This window comes from Wyeomyia smithii, chromosome 1, assembly GCF_029784165.1.
Source record: "Wyeomyia smithii strain HCP4-BCI-WySm-NY-G18 chromosome 1, ASM2978416v1, whole genome shotgun sequence".
Taxonomy (NCBI): domain Eukaryota; kingdom Metazoa; phylum Arthropoda; class Insecta; order Diptera; family Culicidae; genus Wyeomyia; species Wyeomyia smithii.
The window spans coordinates 52,114,551-52,135,621 of NC_073694.1; the positions used below are offsets into that span (position 1 = coordinate 52,114,551).

The 21,071-nt window shown below is 35.0% G+C and overlaps 1 protein-coding gene across 1 annotated transcript in view; it reads right to left on the minus strand.

The window, feature by feature from the left end:
* LOC129719125 (mitochondrial cardiolipin hydrolase) overlaps nt 1-21,071 on the minus strand; it is a 243,734-nt gene that overhangs the window by 100,729 nt on the left and 121,934 nt on the right. Inside the window, exon 4 of the mRNA XM_055670556.1 lies at nt 6,533-6,567. The gene's annotated coding sequence lies outside the window, so the exon portion shown is untranslated. The remainder of the gene's footprint in view (nt 1-6,532; nt 6,568-21,071) is intronic.

Sequence of the window (21,071 nt, forward strand, 5' to 3'; positions counted from 1 at the left end):
CTCTCTCTCTCTGTTTAGCCATTCTCTCTTCTCTCTCTTTTTAGCTTTTTTCTCTCTATTTTTTCTCTCTCTCTCTAGTTTTTTTTTCTCTCTAGCTTTTTTCTTTCAGTATCTCTAGCTTTTTCGCCCTGTCGCTCTGGCCTTTTTCTCTCTCTTTAGCTTTTTCTCTCTCTCTAGCTTTTTCTCTCTTTCTAGCTTTCTCTCTCTCTCTAGCTTTTCTCTCTCGTTCTCTCTAGCTTTTCTCTCTCTCTCTCTCTAGCTTTTCTCTATTTCTCTAGCTTTTCTTTCTCTCTAGCTTTTTCCCTAACTCTCTAGCTTTTTTTCTCTGTGTGACTCATCACTGCACTCAGAGTCATTTTGATCTACACTGGGGTCTTTTTTTACATGGGTTATTTTTATGCGGCTTTTTTACAATAGATAATTTTTACGTGATTAGGAAGATTATTTTTACGCGGTATCAAAGAAGCTTAGTATAAGAAAATCCAATAAAGTAAAAAATCAATCGTATAGTTAAGCTACATAAGAATTCTTGCTTTATCAATCTGAATAATGCATATTTTCAAATATATGCCGTTATTATCATTTGATAGGCAATTAATGTTGATTCGGGGAAAAGGAACAAAAATACATTGATAATTGTATAACGATACGAGTCGGGGTCGTTGCGATTAACTTCCGATTAAGGAACAAAAACTTAAAAATATGGCAAAATCAGGATAAAAAAGTTATTGCCTTGTTCTTAAACGAGTTTTCATTTTGGAAGCACTACAAACTCATTCTGTGTGTTTTGTTACCATTTTTATATAATTTTTTAAGTTTATGTTCACTTTCACTCGTGCTATTATTCTTCATCGGATCATTTCATTGAATGGAGTTTTTTTACGCGATTTTTTCAAATTACGCGGTTTTTTTCAACGCGGTACAACCAACCGCGTAAAAAAATACCCCGGTGTATTGTGATATTGCCCAGAATTTTTCCGTACTCCGAACTTCTTATTATTGGCAGTATCACTATTGAAGTGAGTGATACACTTATCATTTACATTCGTGCTTGTGTATGAGGTGTTACCCTCCAGTTTCAAGTTTACTGTTCTAATATACCGAGCCTCGTTCTATCCTATCACTATCGCCAAATTACAATTCCCGTAAGTGAGACGTCAGCTAACGTTCCTCTTTGGCCAGGTTTATTCTAAGAGGGACTTATTAACTATGTCAAGAGGAAGGAGTCTTATCGAAACTTCGTTCCCCAAGCCAATATCGCCAATAACAAGTCCCTGGTGAGGATAATTATTTCTGAGATCAGTTTTATTATAAGAAGGACTTATTTTGTCAAAATGAAGGAGTCTGTCGAAACCTATTTCTTACTATCAACACCGGGTCACAAACACACTTTCCTGAAGAAACTCTTAATGCTATACCTCTGATCAGTTTTATGATAAGCAGGACTTGCATTTTGTCAAGAGGAAGGAGTCTTATCGAAGCCTCGTTCCTGCAGCCAACATTGCGCAATAATTACAATCCCCTGAAGAGAACTATTGTACGTTACTCAGACCAGTTTTGTTATAAGAGGGATATATTTTCGTTAGGAGGAAAATCAACAAGAGTACTGTACAACTTAACTTGAAGGAAGGGTATGTGGTGAAGAGCCAAAGAATAAACTTAAGTTAAAGACCTTTGACAACCAAATGGCCTGATTCTACTAAACTTCGAGCCCACGACCATCCTTTTGTCAAAGCGAATTCTGTAACCTTGAGGCGCTCTTCTCTCTAGTTTTGTTTCTCTCTCTCTCAAGCTTTTTTGACGTGAGACTACGTCTTTGTTTACTATACTGGGAGGCATTCTGTAAAATTGGAAATTAAACTGGCAAATGTTGCGTCACATTTCAAACGTTAATAACAGCATAACCACATGATGGATAACAATAACCAATATGTTGTTGGATAGATAAAATGTATAACAATTTTGAAATATGCTAGTTATCACTCTAATTTCGTTGCTAAACGGTAAAAATGATAAAAAGTTTCAATAATAAATTTACGCGAATAATGAACCAATTACATGCGAGCATTCCTAGCACAGACGACGTGAATGGACACCATCCGTTCCCTGTGATATTCTCTGTATCAATATCGAAATAAACATTGACAAAGTCTCCCCACATCTGTTCAACTGAAGAACCAAAAACGAGACAAAATCTCTTTATTTTAAGTATCGGCATCTAGCGGTGGAGAGAATGCATTTTACACTCGAAATTTCATTACGTTTATATTCCATTCATTCAACAAAAGGACTGTATGAGCTCTCGCCGCTTTTTCATCGAGAGAATCCTTTGTTCTCCCCGGTACTGGTATAGCAAGGGTGCCTTTTCATGATAAACGGACAGTACCACCCGCATACGTGCAACGGTTTTTATGTAGATATATTTTTAATGAATTTCATTGTTGCCCAAGTTGAAAACTGAATATCTTGACTAACGACAATCATTTGTTTACATTGTACCTAATGTCGTACGCAGAGCTACAGCGCGTCTGATATGCATTTGTAGCAATGTTAGGTATAAAACGGTACGAGAAAAAAATATTGTCGTTGATCGAGAAATTCGGTTTCCAAGTCCAACGAAAATATTCAAGTAAATCAACTAACAGATTAAAATAGTTTTGACAGTCGTAAGGTGTATGATCCAAGAAAATTTGTTAGACAATGTTTGAATGGTTGGAAGATTTTTAGTTTAATTTGTTTTATTGACGTTGATTGTGAATTGTTACTGAATTTCCACATTGAAGATCTCTTGAATGCGATCCTGTCTCTACTTGATTTTAATAGATTCAACTATTCAAGATCACCTTTTTGCCTGGTCATTAAAGCAAAAAAAAAATAGTTTTTTGGTGCATGTTCAAACTATTGGAGCGAACTGTTCGAACGATGCACTGTAAAATCAATGTAGGATGGAACAGCAAAAAATGAATGCGAATGCTTGGGCACCGATTTGCTGCAGAGTTTTGTTCGAAGTTGCATATCTGTTCTGTGGTCTCCCCGTCCCAATAGGTCAATTTATTTTTGCTTCCTTGAGCTTAGACTAATATGATGTCTCGAAGGTAAAAGTTTCTCGAAAAGTTTGAAACAATTCCCATTCTTGAACAATTTCGCAACCTTCTTCCAGAACCTAACAAAAACTTATGTCTTGAAAGAAAATATGCCGGTAAAAGTAACAGTACCAGAGGAGTAAAGAGCAGGTCTCTCGTCGTCTATGATTGCAGCGGTACTCTTCTATTCGTACATTTCAGCGGTACCCTTCTATTCGTACTGCAGCGGTACTATTCGTATTGCAGTGGTACACTTTTGTTCGTACATTCCTATTCGTGTGCAATCGAGGAAAAACTGCAATGCTGCTGCTGATGGTATTTGAATGTTTATCTCATAGATATGATAACCATAAATTACTCAACAAGAATTGTAAATTTTTGCAACGGATATTTATTTAATTTTATCTTCGAAATTCACTAAATAATCGTGACCGGAAAGAGTGAATTCCCAAATATACACATTCAGAGAAGAGTAAGAGCCTGCGGATGCTTGTGAATTTTTGGTTTATTTACTAAGATTTATTCAGAATTTTTTTTTTACATTCCAAAATTGTTAGATGGAATATTATTATTCTAAGCTTTACCATAAAAAAACGTTTATTAGCTGTCTTCGTTATACAGCGAATGTAGCTGTAGGCAAATAAAAAAAAGCGTCAAGCAAAAAACAAAAATGGAATTGTTGATTGCTACAATTTTTTACTGGAACTTGTTAATAATTTAATTTAACATATCTTTTTATGTTTGCCAATTAATAAACCTTTGTAAGGGCTTCCATATTATTTTGAAAGTAAGATCCATATTATAGCTTTGGTTTAATCAGAGTTAAATTAAAAAAAACCATTCATTATGATAACGTAAGTATTATTGGATTTGGTTTTCGAGAATATAGAGTTAATTCTGGCTTTGACGTTATTCTTGGTGCTTCTTCAACAACCACGATATGCTTGTGCCTTATCAAATACATGTTGTTTGCACAAAAAAATACTACATGCACAATATCGCCAGATATAAACGATATTCTTTCGAGTGTGTTGAATATTTTCAAAAATTGATTTCCAGGGGAGGTTGAAAATAAAAATACGTACAGTCGCTGAGCAAACACATTGATTCTGTCTGCAGACTCTCTATATTTTGTAACAAAAAAATCCCCTAATTACAGCATTTAGTCACACGTCACCATTTCATACAACCCTACGGCTGTATACCTTGTAGTATTCTCTCTCTAGTTTTTTCTCTCTCTCTTTAGCTTTCTTTCTCTCTCTCTAGCTTTCTTTCTCTCTCTCTAGCTTTCTTTCTCTCTCTCTCTCTAGCTTTCTTTCTCTCTCTCTCTAGCTTTCTTTCTCTCTTTCTCTAGCTTTCTTTCTCTCTTTCCCAATGTTACTCTTTCTCCATGTTTCTTCTTTTCCATGTTTCTCTTTCTCCATATTTCTCTTGTTCTTTCCATTCTTCTCTCTTTTTTTGTTGAAGGATAAATTTACCTTTAGTAGACCCCCCTTTTCTGTAGTGAACAACGCGCCAGATCAACTCAATTTATGCGAAAACTCGAGGGGTGTTCAGAATTCTTCCTTCGGCAATCATCCTATCTAACTAATCTGTATCACAAACATTGATAAATTCTGCTTTATGTTAGGAGAAATTGAGGTAATATGACGGGTGGTCCATTATAGGTTAATAAAGTAAAGGGGTTTACTATAAGTTAATTTACCCTATATTGATTTGGAAACATAAACACTGAGTTAAGAAGTTTTCAGTATGCATGCGTTATGAATTAGGTAACTCTGTTTCGCAATTTTTTGATTAATGTTATATGAATATAGCAGCGCATGAGTACCTCACAAATGGAATGATGTGATGGTGTAACAAACCGTATCCAGCTTTCGGAATCGATTTTAAAGCGGACTACTTTCGATAATTTTCTATTCTCAAACTGTTCATTCAGAGTGACGGTTAAAAATTCAAATTTAAATAAAAACTGTTTAAAATTAGGAAATGCTTGTACTTCACTGCGTGAAGAATTTTCGACCTAGTTTCGAAAGAATTTAAATAGCTTGAGAAGAGTAAATTTTCAATGAAGATAACATATGTAACGATTATTTCTCGAACCTATGTAAACCTTAAATAAAACACACAATCAATCTGTTTTTAAATGCCAGATATGTAAATATTTTTTTTTACCAAAAACATAGTTTACAATGATTCAAACAAGTGAAAACCCGTGGCCCTCTCAATGTCACGGTAGTTACGTATTGTAATGCTACTTTTCGGAGGATTTAGTCGAATTGACTCCAATCCTCCTATTCCACCCACAGACACAGCACGGCCAGTGGCAAACATCAGCCGACGCGTCCCGCATCGTGAGAGGGTGAGAATCTGCCGTCTATGGGTAAAATCTTAAAATTCGGGTCAAGCAAAACCGAAGGACGTGATGAACAGTACAGTGCTAGGATAATTTTCTAGTCCCAACAAGCATGAACTTTACTCCGGGGAAAATTCATCTGCTAACGCAGCTGTCATTATGCAGATTATCCATTTTGCCGTCCTGACGCGACGCGACCAATAATACCACAGCGAGAGACCGAGGTTATTTTCAGAGGCTAATTTTCGAGGAAAAAGGATTGAGTGTAAACATCGTCAGGGAGGAGTCTCATCAGACTCTGGGCTAGCGCAGATGGTTTTCTGTGCATGGAGAGTTTTTGATTATTATTGACCACATCTCAAGACACATTCATTAGACTTCTGTAGAACTCACCACGTTACGCATCTAAATCCAGTGCTAAAAACTGTGCTGAATTTCTATTGTTTATTTGTCATGATTCTTTCCCATTTTTTTCTTTCGTTCAGATTAGTCATTGAAAGATAATTTAGAGAATTTTTTTTGCTGTCACGCTTACTAAAGAAGAAGATTAAACGCGTCAACAACCAATCCAAAGAAGCCATCAGCATAATGATGACTAACGATTGGAAAATGAGTTTTCATACCGCAAAGGGAAAGAATGTCAAATTTTTCTTCCGTTTGCTTTGTGAATTGCGTCGCGCTAGCATAGAGGGTCGTGTCAGGCGTCGAACAAATGCGAGAAAAAAGCCATCAACCTCATCACCACAGATGACATTTCTCTCAGCAACTAAACAAAGCAGAAATGTTTAGGATACATATGAATGCGAGATGCAACCAGCCGAATAGGCATTCACTGTTTCACACAGGTAAAAGCCGTGAACAAATTACGGATTCCGTCACGTTCGTATAGCAAACTGGATAAATATTGAAAACTAAAAGGAGAAACAAGAAAAACCGCTGGCGTCATGCATTGTAAATAGAGATGCTGTAGAATTCAGTCTCCAGAGATACCGAAAAGATCACTCTCTCATCGTTTTTGTTTACAAAAAAAATTGCATTGTCAGTGCTACTGTTTCTGTTACTGTACTAACTTTAGATTAATCAAAAATGTTACCTTTACTTGACTGTTGGTTTAAATGCATGGTATGTCTGAAAATAGAGAGAGAAAAAACAACAAATCAGTATTGGTTGCCAAAAGGTAAAAAAAAAGCAAGACGCCAACAGCTTTGAGAGCTATTCTCGATCTGGTCCTAAAGCGATGCTTCATGCAACAAATTGTTTGGGACGCCTTTTCACGCTGCACATCTGATGCAATAGTCTGCAGAAAAGTACAATAGCATGCATACATTAGAACTGCATGTTCTAATTTTAAAGCAATCGAAGACGACGCCCAGGAACTAGAAATGTTTAATCACACCAAAACCGGTTGTATTAAAAGCAACATTTTAAGGGATCACAGATTACAGACGCGGTATGATCGATGCTCGCTACAATTTGAGTTTGTTTTAGGTGAACAAGTTAACAATTGAGAGAAATGATCCCACGTGCATTCCAGAAAACTGATGCCAAGACATTGCCACCAAACGGACCTGTTTTCACCTACATTGGAGGGGATTTTTTCCGTTCAGTCCTTGATTTTGATTGTTCTTTCTTCTCGCGTGAAAAGTGGTAAATCCATGGTTCGTCCATAATTTCAATTCGACTTTGATAATGGATGTCGTCTAAGCGTTTTCGTAAAATTAACAGATAGGCAATTTCACTAATGTAGAAATCGCAATAAATTTTGAGTAACGTCTGAACCGAATTTCTAAAGCAGCATCTGTGGCATTCGATAAAATTACTGCTACGTACGAGGTCGAATCTATCGTCAAACAATACCCGTGCTATAAATACACACACACAAAACGAAATCCTTCCTGTGCTGTAATTTTCGCCAAAGCAAAACAATCCCAGAGATAGTTTGACTATCTAAATGCCACATCGCCTTTCGTTGAGTTTTTCCGACCCAGCAGGGTCGGCCTAGGGTGCATCCACTGCAGATTGCTTCCTTTCACGTGGACAAAAATAGACATGACCGTAACGGAAAGCACTTCTACGTATTAGAGTCTATCTTGAGGAATGTCTTGCAGAGGGCCCTGAATGCCATCGGTCGTACATTTACTGCGGAAAATCAAGACAGTTAAAATCATATGAGCAAACCGCAACAACATTCATCATCGTTTAAATTTCGCTACGCTCGTACAAAAAAAAAAGATAACAGGCCTTCTAATCGTCCTTTATTCCGGTCATTTCGACACGGTCCCACCCGCGTAGAATGGGAAAGCCGCCAATTACCGACCACAGCCGGTGCCGCTCTCCGATCAGAAGAAGTGACTGACCTGCGCCAGGGGTCGTTAATTTTTCATGTGCCCCTGAAAGTTTTCCTCGTACTCGAGCCTCTCTCTTTCGGTTCCTGGATCGGTCTTCAGGAAAGTTTCCCCGCGAGCATGGAGTTATTTCTACCTCACCTTAGTAGCAGAAAAAAACCGGACGGCAGCGGCACATTAATTATCCTTAATTTATCCAAAAGATGCACTGCCACTAGAAAGGAAATTGCTGAATGCAGGAAGCAGCCTTCTTTTACTGGTTTTTACGTTTTGCCTTTCTTCTAGAAAGGTATAGCAATCACTTGCAAAACCGAAGATATAAAAGTGCTCCAAAGGGCCGAATGGCATATATCACTCGACTCAGCTCAACGAGCTGAGCATTTTCTGTATGTGTGTGTGTGTGCAGATTTTTATTCTCACTCACTTTTCTCAGAGATGGCTGGACCGATTTTCATGAAATTAATTGCAAATGAAAGGTCTTGTTGTCCCATAAGACCCTATTAAATTCCATTGTAATCGGACTCTTAGTTTAGAGGTTATGTATCAAAATGTAAAAATCATGAAACACCATTATCTCTGAAACCACACAACCGATTTGAACAAAATTGGTTTCAAATAAACGGGCTACCTTGAAAACCCTTAACTTTTGAATTTTATAAAGATTGAACTAGTGGTTCAAAAGTTACGAAAAAAAACGTGTTCTAAAGACAGTTTCATCTCACTCATGTTTCTCAGAGATGGCTGGACCGATTTTCATAAAATCAGTGTCAAATGGAAGGTCTAGTTGCCCCATAAGACCCTATTGATTTGTTTTGCAATCGGACTACTACTTTGACTGTTGTGTTTAAAAATGTGAAATGTTTGAAAAGAAACATATTCCGAAGACTACTTGGACTCACTCACTTTTCTCAGAGATGGCTGAACCGATTTCCACAAAATTAATGTCAATTGATAAGTCTAGCTGCCTCATAACACCCTATTGAATTTTACTCTTATCGAACTGTAACTTCGTCTGTAATGTACCGAAATGTGAAAATCACGAAACTTCATTATCTCAGAAACTACACAATCAACATTATTATCAGACGAGCGGACTAGTTAAGCGTTAACTGATGAATTATGATTGAACACGTGGTTTCAAAGTTTGGCTGCCCTATACGTTCCCATTTCATTTGATTATAATCGAACTTAAGTAATCGTTATTAAATTGTTGATAAAAAAGAAAGTCTATTATCTCAAAAATTACATGACTTATTTGAACATAACTAGTGTCATACGAACGAGTCATCTCTCAAACTTACAAATAACAAATTTCATAACAATTTGATATGTGGCTCAAAAGTTATGGAAAGAAAAGAAAATCAAAGATTATTTGAAACGATACCTGCTTTGATCGATATTTGTGACCTAAATACAATTTAAATGCGGTATCGTACTATTTGAACGTTCCAAATTCGTTGATTCCTTGCGATGTGTTTAAAGTCTGCAAATGCACGGAGAATCGGCCATAGGATATGAACAAAGTCAAATAACAAATCGTTTGAAATGACTGGTTTTATCGAAATGACAACATCCTCGACTTTTGGCTTCTGTACATCGCCTCAATTCTGAATATATTCATATTGGGTGGTATTCGGTCATTTTCATTTTCTGGCATCAAACTGACACAGGTATTTAGTTATATTGGTTGTTTTCCAGAAACTGTGGTCGTCTTTAAATTCAAAATAGTGTCCAGGGTCAATGTTTGGTTTCTATGCATCATCTCGATATCCATATTGAGTATTATTTGTTTTTTTTTTCGACTGTTTCCTAGAAGTTGCCATTAAACAAATCAAAATGGTGCCTGATTGGTTATTTTAGGCTGTTTTTCACAAACCGGAGGTCGCCGTCTTGGATTTCAAAATGGTATTTAAGATAATTTCTGGCCTCTGAGCGTCATTCTCATTGAAGAAACACCCATATTGGGTGTTATTCGATCATTTTCGGCTGTTTCCCAGGAACCGGAAGTCGCCAACCTAGATTCCAAAATGGGTTCTGTGGTCGTTTTCAGCTGCTGTGTATCATTTTAGTTCCGGAGATACTCATGTTAGGCGGAAATCGGCCATTTTTGGCTGTTTTCCAGAAACCAGAAGTTGCCATCCTACAATTCATAGTGGTGTCTGAAGTCAATTTTCAGCTTCTTGCAAAATTCTAGCTCCGGAGATACTCATATTGGGTGGTATTTGGTCATTTTCAGCTGTTTTTCAGAAACCGGAAGTCGCCATCTTAGAATTCAAAATGGTATCTGTGGTCGATTTGAGCTCCTGTGTATCATTCTAGATCCGGATATTATTACATTGGGTGGAAATCGGCCATTTTTGGCTGTTTTCCAGAAACCGTATGTTGCCATCTTACAATCCAAAATGTTGCCTGAGGTCAATTATGGAACATATTGGTTACCACTGAAAACTTTCAATCACCAAATATGGTTCCATTTAGTTGATTAGTTCGCGAGATGTGCAGAAATTTGTGCAGAAACATGTGCTTCCAGAAGAGGGAGGGGCGTCGAACCATTATGGACATATTTGTTACCTCTCAAAACATTCTCATACCAAATTTGGTTGTATTTTCTTGATTGGTTCTTGAGCTGTGCGAAATTCGTGTTTCATTTGTATGGGACCTCTCCCTCATAGAAAAGGGAGGGGTGTCAAACCATCATGCACATATTTGTTACCTCTAAAAATATTCACCTGCCAAATTTGGTTCCATTCAGTTGGTTAGTTCTCAGGATGTGCAGAAATCTGTTTCATTTGTATGGCAGTCCTCCCTTCCAAAAGAAGGAGGGGTGTCAAAACATTATGAACATATTTTTTACCACTAAAAACATTTACCTGCCGAATTTGGTTCCATTTCGTTGATTAGTTTTCGAGATTGGCAGAAATTTGTGTTTCATTTGTATGGGACCCCTCCCTTCCAGAAGAAGGAGGGGTCTCAAACTATCATAGGAACCTTTATCGGCACCAAAAACCCATACATACAAATTTTCACGCCGATCGGTTCGGTAGTTTTCGAGCCTATATGGATCAGACAGACAGACAGACCGGACTGCATTTTTATATGTATAGATTACAACATCAATTTTTTAGAACCTTAAGAGTGAACATACATTTATTGGATTGAAGCGTTCTTTTAAATCTATTTTCATAAATAATAAGTTTGAATGAGAAAGGCTGGGTCTGACCACTAGGTGGATTAATTTAGGTTTTTTTTTTCACTTGACCTCAAGGCGTAGTTATCCTTGTGCACCACCAACCCATGATTTGATGTTAAGAAAGCATCGGCAAATAACAGAGACGGTAGAAGGGTCTCCGGATTTTTCTCACAAACAGGTCGCGACAGACAGGTTGCACATGTCACGGATCGTACATGTGAAGTCCCGGGGAGGGCAATAAGTCAAAAGCATTATTTACGACCCAAAACCCACAGGGTGGCTGAATAGCAGGCTGCTGACCTATCGCGGTAGTCTATTCAGCACTAGATTTCGAACCTGATAAACACCACCGGCAGCCCAATGATGCTTTCTCATCGTCGCAGAGGAAGCTTCTGGTGCGTCTTATCTTTATGGGTTAATTGGGGTACAGAATTGCGCGTGGATCGTAAATTATCAGAGTGGCTCTTCAGCTCAACAGACTGATAATTCAATTTCCTGCACTTGACCAGGACCTGCACGGAACATGAAATAAACGGAGAGGCGCGCAACAGCTGTCAGCATGGAAACGTTTTTTGCCACCCACTAAAGAAGAAGTTGATTGTCAGTGCTCGTCTATCAATTTCGGGCCGAAATTGCTAAGGCTTTCTGCATTTATAAATGACAGGTGGATGGTGAGCATTCGATTTTAGGTAATACATCATAAAACAACAGATGGATTGTCTGCTTTCCTAGAAGAAAAAACTGCAACAATTAACTGCATCCGACTTTTCGATTGAGTTATTAGTTTGGAAAAAGACCGTAATTTGTCAAACCTCTTAAAATTTTTGACCGATGAAATGTACTTTAATGAAATTGTCGATACCGAAATTTTTTTTTCATGTCAAATATCTTTGAAATGCATAAAACGTCGATCTGCTGTTCTGCCCATAATCGCATAGTTGTAACATTTGCAAAATTGTTTTTTTTTTTTTAACAGAAGGGGGAGGGGGGAGAGTTTGTAATGATTTATTTATGTACTAAAATATCTATTCAGAATTAATATTGTGTGTTCTGCCACAAATATATATATATATATATATACTAGCTGAACGTTCCCGGCGATGCACGGGATCAAAAGTTTCAAAATTAGAAATCATTTTTTATAATTCATTGTATTATTAGCACAGCTCACTTCAAAAATATTTCACATCTTATACGTCCATCATCACTTTAAGTACTTTAACATTCCAAGAACACACAGAACGGAAATACCCATATTGGATTGCATTTTGTGATTTTGGGATGTTCTACAGGAACTGTAAGTCGCCGTTTCGGGTTTCAAAATGACATTTGGAGCTCGGAAGTTTCGGAAGTATTGAAAAGGTTGGCCAAATACCACTTTAGATTATTTTCCTGAAACCTGAAATCGTTATTTTGGAAAATGTTGTGTGGGGTCATCACAGTTCCGAATATACCACACTCGGGTGATAACCGGATATTCGTCAATTATTCACAGTAAAACCTCTTTTTATGTAACTTTCAGAAGAAAGAAAACAAAGTAAGAAGGAACACGTCTGAGAAGAAGTTAACGTTTTAATCTACTTAACTACGTAGAATTTAAAAAAAATAATAAACCAATGAAATTGGGCCTTTCTTCAAGACAAATATCCCAAAACCTAGTTTTAGAAAAAGTAAAAAAATATTCCGAATCCCGTAATGTGATACTATTCACAAAACTACGAAAACATCAGAAATGTAATTTTTTTCTGCTCGACTCGCACCAAATTAAACCATAAATTCTTCTGCAAGAAAATATTAGCAGATGTTGAAGGAACATTTTATTGAAAAAAAAAATTACAAGCGAACTAAGCTCATGCTCAAAAAATCAAAATTTTGCATGTATTATACGTATAATATATATAAATTTCAAAAAGAGTAATTTAAAGTGTTTTTTTTTTATGCAGAAAATCATCTTCAAACATACGTAGGTTTTGAAGTAATATCTTAATATTTAGCAATAAGATACCTCAAATGTCTTTTCCTCAAATGTCTTTCCTGAACATTAACAAACATTTCAATGAAGAACAATTACATATTATAGCTTTGAATTCCGATTTAGAGGCAAATTGAGTTTAAATATTCATGAATTTGCTCGTTCAACGTAGTGTTGTGAATAATATCTCAATTTTCAGTAATCAAAAATCTGTTATATTTACTCAAAAGTCTTTCCTGAACATAAACAAACATTTTAATGGAAAAAAATCATACATCATAGCTTTGAATTTGGATTTAAAGACAAATTGAGCCAAAATATTCTTGATATTGCATGTTTTACTTAGTTTTGTGACTAATATCTCTACTTTCGGTTATCAGATAACTATTATTTCTTCTCGAATGTCATTCCTGAATATCAACGAACATTTTATTGAAAAAAATGACATGTCATCGCTTCGAATTCTGATTTAGAGACAAATTGAGCCTAAAAAAATATGGTTTTGCATTTTTCATGTGGTTTTGTGGAAAATATTTAAATTTCAAATAATCAGATACCTTTTATTTTTCCCTGAAATATGTTTCCTCAACACAATGAACATTTTATTATAGTAAAAATCACAGATCACTGCTTCGATTGATTTAGAGGCAAATTCAGCATAAAAGTCATGATTTTGCATGTTTCACGTAGTTTTGTGAAGAATATCTCGAGTTTGATTACCAAACAGATACTTGTTATTTTTTTCAAATGTCTTTCTTAAACATCAACGAACACTTTGATGTAAAAAGAATCACATATCATCGCTTTGAATTTTGATATGCAGACGAATTAAGTATAAAAAGTCGTAATTTCGCATGTTTTACGTAGTTTTGTGAATAATATCTCAAGTTTTAGTGATCGGATACTAATTATTTTTCTGTTAATGGCTCTCCTGAACATTAACAAACATTTTAGTTAAAAAAGAATAATATGTCATCGCTTTGAATTTTGATTTAGAGGCAAATTTAACACAGAAAGTCATAATTTTGCATGTTTTACGTAGTTTTGTGAATAATATATCAAGTTTTAGTAATTAGATACCTATTATTTTTTCTCAAATGTCTTTCCTGAACATCAGCGAACATTTTCATGTTAAAAAACCTACATGTCACCGCTTATTAGTTTTGATTTAGAACGATTTAAAATGATGATGAGTACTATACACCTCAGAGACTGAGGGAATAATATCAATAAGATCAAGCGTTACGGAATTCCATTTTTATATAGTAGAAGATATATATATATATATATATATATATATATATATATATATATATATATATATATATATATCTATATCTATATATATATATATATATATATATATATATATATATATATATATATATATATATATATATATATATATATATATATATATATATATATATATATATATATATATATATAAATATATATATATATATATATATATATATATATATATATATATATATATATATATATATATATATATATATATATATATATATATATATATATTATTGAATGTTATTAGCTTTCGCAGTTAAGTTAATGTAATTGTAGGAAAATTATTAAACCTACTTGTCAAGGAGAAAAACTTAAAATAATAAACTTAAAACTAACTTACTGACTATGAAGGGAGCTGTCGGAATTTGTTGATAATTTGGCTTGACATATTTTCTAATGTTTCTACATTAGTGAGCCTATGTAGCTCGTTCGTGCTAAACCGGCGAGGACGCTTCAAAATCATTTTTAAAAGTTTATTCTGAATCCTTTGAAGTGTCTTCTTCCTGGTTGCACAACAACTTGTCCAGATGGGATCTGCATATAACATTGCTGGCCTAAAAATTTGTTTGTAAATTAACAGTTTATTCTTGAGACAAAGTCTAGAATGCCTGTTGATAAGAGAATATAAACATTTGATATACTTATTGCACTTTGACTGGATATTTTCAATGTGCTCCTAGAAAGTAAGATTCTTATCATAAATTAGCCCTAAGTATTTAACTTGATCAGACCAATTCCACTTGATCAGACCAACTTGACCACACCGTTCATTTTAATAACGTGGTTATTGGTGGGTTTGAGAAATGAAACTCTTGGCTAATGAGGAAAAATAATTAATTCTGTTTTAGAAGCATTAGGGGAAATCTTCCATTTCTGCAAGTATGAAGAAAATATATCCAAACTTTTTTGTAGACGACTGCATATAACACGAAGGCTTTTTCCTTTTGCGGAAATGCTTGTATCGTCACAAAACAGAGATTTCTCACAATCTGGTGGTAAATCAGGAAGATCAGAAGTAAAAATGTTATATAAGATAGGGCCCAAGATACTCCCCTGAGACACACCAGCTCTAACAGGCAATTTATTAGATTTACCATTTAGATAGTTAACCTGGAGAGTGCGGTCAGTTAAATAACTTTGTATCATTTTTGTGAGGTAAAGCGGAAAACTGAAATTTGACATTTTAGCTATTAAACCTTAATGCCAAACACTGTCGAATGGCTTTTCTATATCTTGAAGAGCAGCTCCAGTCGAATAGCCTTCAGATTTATTAGTTCGAATCATATTTGTTACTCTAAGTAACTGATGAGCAGTGGAATGCCCATAGCGAAAGCCAAACTGCTCATTTGCATTTGTTCTTATTAATATGTGTTATCATTAGGGTGTCCCAAAAAAATCGATGTTGAAATAGTCAAGGTGCTCAGTCCTAAATTGAAAGATAATGTTATTTATAGCATTTTTGTAGAACATTTCGACTTTCTAAAAATTTGTTTTTAGGTTGCCCAAACGTGATTTATGAAAAAATGACTTGTTTAAGCTACAAACTCACTCTTTTGCACTTTTTTCAATTCTGTTCGATTCCTAAATTTTCCCATATATTTTTTTATTTTTGTGGGGTTGTTTTTGAATATTTTGCATGGTTCATTTCAGCATTGCATTCAGTTTTTTGACTCTCAGAGCCCATTAAACATCATAAAAAATATATTTTTTCTAATAATTTTTAGATAAAACCCTTCTAAACACAAATAAAAAAATTTTTTGATCAAGAACTGAAATTCTCATTGCGAAGCGGGATTTACGACGAAAATAAGTATGGAAAAAGATACTTCATATCTTATCGGGGAACTGATATATTGGCATTTTTCTATGTGATGGAAAACTGTGAATTTCAACAAATATGTTAAATAATCGTTTTATTTTGGGAGATAAAAAATAACAATGTTAAGAAAACAAATGCAATTTTAGATGTCTGATAACTTAGTAGAAGGTTTAAAATTCGGAAAAATCCACGGAAAAAATTAGAACGAAAATTGTGATTTTAGTGCCTTCTAATAGAAAACTCAATGTTGCTCGTAATATGTAAGCGATAGAAACATGATGTCTTCGGTAAAGTTTCTTGTTTTCAGATAACCTGAAACTTTGTCGAAGAAACCTTGCGTCTATCTTATTCTGACTAAAAAGTAAATTTTTTATCTCACTCATTGGTGGATTAATCACCCATCTTTCTACATTAAAAGATGCATTGTTGAATATCCTGAAACTTTTCCGAACACACCTTATGGCTATAATCAACATTTTAATCACTATTCAGGAAATTATATGCACAAACGGAAAAAAAAACACTGTGCAATGGAGATATTGAGCGTTAGTGTCATTTTTGAGAAAATGCATAGTTTTCCATCACATGTAAAAACGCCAATATCTCAGCCCCCCGATAAGATATCAAGGATCTTTTTTCATGTAAATTCTCGTCTTGAATCCCGCTTCGCAATAAAAATTTCAGATCTTGATCAAAAAATTTTTTAAATGTGTTTTGAAAGGTTTTATCTGAAAATTATAAGAAAAATTCATTTTTTGTGATGTTCAATGGGCTCTGTAAGTCAAATAATTAAACGTGATGCTAAACCAAACTAGGCAAAATATTCAAAAATAATCCCGCAAAAATAAAAAAATATATGGAAAAACTTAGGAATCGAACAGATTTGAAAAAAATGCAGAAGAGTGGTTTTGTAGCTTGAAAAAGCCTTTTTTCATAAATCACGTTTGGGCAACCTGAAAACGATTTTTTAGAAAGTTAAAATGTTCTACAAAAATGCTATAAATAACATTATCTTTCAATTTAGGGCTAAGCATCTTGACTTTTTCAACATCGATTTTTTTTGGGACAGCCTAGTTATCATTCTATTAAGAATTATTATTTCAAAAAGTTTGCTAATATTTGCAAAATTGGTTGTTCGAGAAAATGACTCTTTTATATTTTGACCTTAAATGCATTGTTCCCAATATATTCTTGCAAATAGACGCTTCAAATAAACTTAGTATCACGAAGAAAGCATTACTTTACACCATGTATACATTGACCATTACTTTTGAAGTCAAATTAGTTGAAATTTTCGAAATGATACTTTTATGCCGTCACATTCAAGGTACTTTTGGAATATATCACAAGGGAAATGAAGTTTTTCTTGTTTCCAACAAGCATGAGCTGAACATCAGAAACGGATCACCAGTGGTTGGCTACCGGACCAGAATAACCTCCGAGTTTCAAAGGATCCAGATGTGGATTTGGATGGAAGCTTTTTTGACAAAAAAGTTGAAAAAATTAAGTAGTGTGACGATTATGCGGTTATTTACGCTATGTGACAAAACAACTTGGTATTTTTTACGACTTTTTTTAAACAAACATAAGTATATTTTTTCAGATGTAAAAAATACATACTATTTGAAGCATTTCTCAATAAGAAGCACGAAATCCATAAAATGTCGAATGTTACAATTATGCGATTGCAGGCAGAGTTATCTTGGAAAAAAACCTTTTTTTTTAAACAATTTTTTTCATTACTAAAAAAGTGAAACTTTTCGCTTTTTTTAGGCTTCACTTCCTCAATTCCGATTGGGCTGAAATTTTATGTGAGGACATTTTTCGAGAAGGCGAAACTTCTTAGCCCTACCGCTAAACGAAATTCGAAGGTCAATTTTTCCCATACCTACCTTTGGCGCCAGAGATCGAGAATTCCCGCGTAACTTTTCAAAAGGACCTAAGTACCAATAAGAGATTTTTTCTACTCTCACTTTGATTCGTTATTTATAGCACAACATTGCCTAGCTTACCATGTAAAAAGTGTCATGGGAAAAGGAAAAATAACTTAGTTATAAATCAAAGAGAAAGAAAACGAAGAGAGTGTCTCAATGTTACTTAGGTCCTTTTGAAAAGTTATCCGATTTTTTCAAGAATTTTTTTTATAACACCAGATCTCGACGTGTTATGCATTTTTTTTTATGTAACGCATTTGGCACTTAAAAAATTTTCTGATATCGACAATTTCATGATACCTTTGAGCCCTACCGATAAACGATACTTAGAGGTTGGCGCCCTAATAGACGAGCACCTTCGCAAAAAAAAACAATCAACAAAATATTTAAAAATCAGGAGTTATAAATGTATGGAACAAATTCAAAACAGGGGTGAGAGAGGACAATAAATATATAGTAAACATGAAACAAACTTTATTCAGTAAAAATAAAACTAAAACACAGTGGACCACCTATAACAAAGCAATAAGAGATATATTGATCAGTTTTAACGAACTTGGCGGCGTATAAGCGAAAAAATAAATTAAACATTGAAACAAAAATTACCAAATACACACAACAAGCAGTAAAAAAGTAAAGAAAATCAAACTTTTGAAAAAAGAGAAAGTCATTATGAAGTAAAAGTTTTGATAAACGCCGAATTTTTGCGAAATTTACCGAAACCTTGCCCTGGAAGTTTTTTTTCCAAAGTATAAATCGAAAACAAACAACAACAAAAACTAACATAGCACGAACAAATTTCATAAAATAATATTGGGTGCGCCACCAAGTTTTCACTGTTTGTTTGTTTGTTTTTTTTTTTGTTTTTTTTTTAATAAAAATGCAACTTTATTTAGGAAAGGATTTACCTATAAATCATTCAAAGTATTGTCAATCGCCAGCTGCAACTGTGTTCCACTTCGGGCTTGAAAACCGTTGCTATAGAAGTCTTTTTTTATTCTCGCTTATTTACCGTCGGTCTAGTTCCGCCACTGTTATTGTGCCGATCACCGATCCCCGGGGAGGCGACTCCACCCAGGACCCTAACTCACGACCCGTTGATTAACGGACCGGCGCCAACGGCTTTACTTCCTCATGCGATGGAAGGCGTGATCCCAGAGATTTTTCGCCTCAGAAAATCTCCCGATATCGGCTAGGATTGAATCTAGACCGGTTGGGTTGGTTGTGAGTGGATCACGCCACCTCACAACCATCGACACCTATGTCGGCGGTGGGATTCGAACCCAGGCGTCGAGCGTGGTTGGCGAAGACGGCGGAGACGACAAAAATTGCTGATCAGCCCGATCAAATATCATCGAACGAAATAATAGGAATAACTTGGGAACATGGCGGTTGAGGTAGAACTTCCCCCCGACTTTAAGCGCTGTTATGTAAATTTAACGACTTTGGCGATATGAAGCCGAGCGTTGTCATGCAACAGAATCACTTCATCCTCTTGCTCGTATTGTGACCTTTTTCACACAGTTCTCGGCTTAATCGTACCAATTGCTTTTGATACCGTTCTCCAGTGATGGTTTCATTCGGTTTCAACAGCGACATGGACCACAACAATAAAGTAATTACCGTGTCAAAGCAGTTTATTTACCAGATGACTCAGCTTTGTTCATCACGGTTCTAGGTACGTTAAAATCAAGGTAAAAATTAACTAGCACTCACTGTTGGCGCCATCTATTGACAAACACCATATAAACATATGAGAAATAGATGACCTTTTTCTGTTTTGATTTGGACCGTTGCGACCATTGTTTTGATCTTTTGTGGTATCAATTGACGATTGACTGAGAAATAATCTGAACTAAAAATGTACAAATTGAAAAATGCAGAAAAAAATCAAATGATTTAAGGAGTTACATACCTTTTTGATCGACAAAAATAAGGAAGGTTTGGATTTTTTTAAGGTGTGTAACTTGGACATAGAACTACATAGTTTTCAACGGATTTTCTTCATTTCTGCAACAATCGATTGGAATATCATCTACTCATCCGCCCAAATGCGCTCGTTGAGCAATACAAGAGCCTGCTCATGCTCAAACCAATCAATCGAGACACAAATGATCGTTTTTGGGATTGAACTATCTTTAAAAGAAATCAATCGATCAAACCAATCAGTTCACTAGTGGATGGCCACTAGGAGGATCCTTACTAAGACCCTCTGATCATGAGCCTGAATATATATATGACTTCACTAAAGCAAATTTTTAACTAATCAATCGTAAATTAACTGACATCGACTGGCAATCACTTCTAAAAAATGAAATAGATATGAACAAAGCGGTTGATAATTTTTTATCATTACTGTATGGTGTTTTAGACTCAACTGTACCAAAATCAAAAAAGAAAATGGCTAGCTCAAAAGATACCATTTGGTTCACCAGAGAAATCAAAAATTTAAACAAAAGGAAACAAAAAGCTCATAAAACTTACAAAAAACTTGAAGACCAAGGAAATTTGGACAAATATTTGAACATATGTGATGAACTGAATACTAAAATATCTATTGCGTATGAGAACTACAACACAAGGGTAGAAAATAACAATAAATCAGACCCAAAACAGTTTTTTAATTTTGCAAACGATGGAATGAAGTCTAATAACTTCCCATCTCGCATGCAATATGAAGACTTTGCCAGTATTGACCCAAAGCAAATCTTCAAAAAGTTTGCGAGTTTTTTTTTCAAACCGTTTATAAAAATAGCAACGAAGTCAGGGACTTTGAGTATTTCTCGCACTTGCATGAACAAATAAATAACGTATTTATTAAGCAAATAACTGTTCAAGAAATCCTCGCAACACTAAATGAACTGGACGCTTCAAAAGGTCCAGGTCCAGATGGAATTCCACCCTCACTTATGAAAAATCTTGCTCCTGCCTTCGTAAAACCCGTGTTTTGGCTTTTCAACTCATCCCTTACGTCCGGACAATTTCCATCGGTCTGGAAAAAATCTTTTCTTATACCGATTTTTAAGTCAGGTAAGAGATATGATATCAAAAACTACCGTGG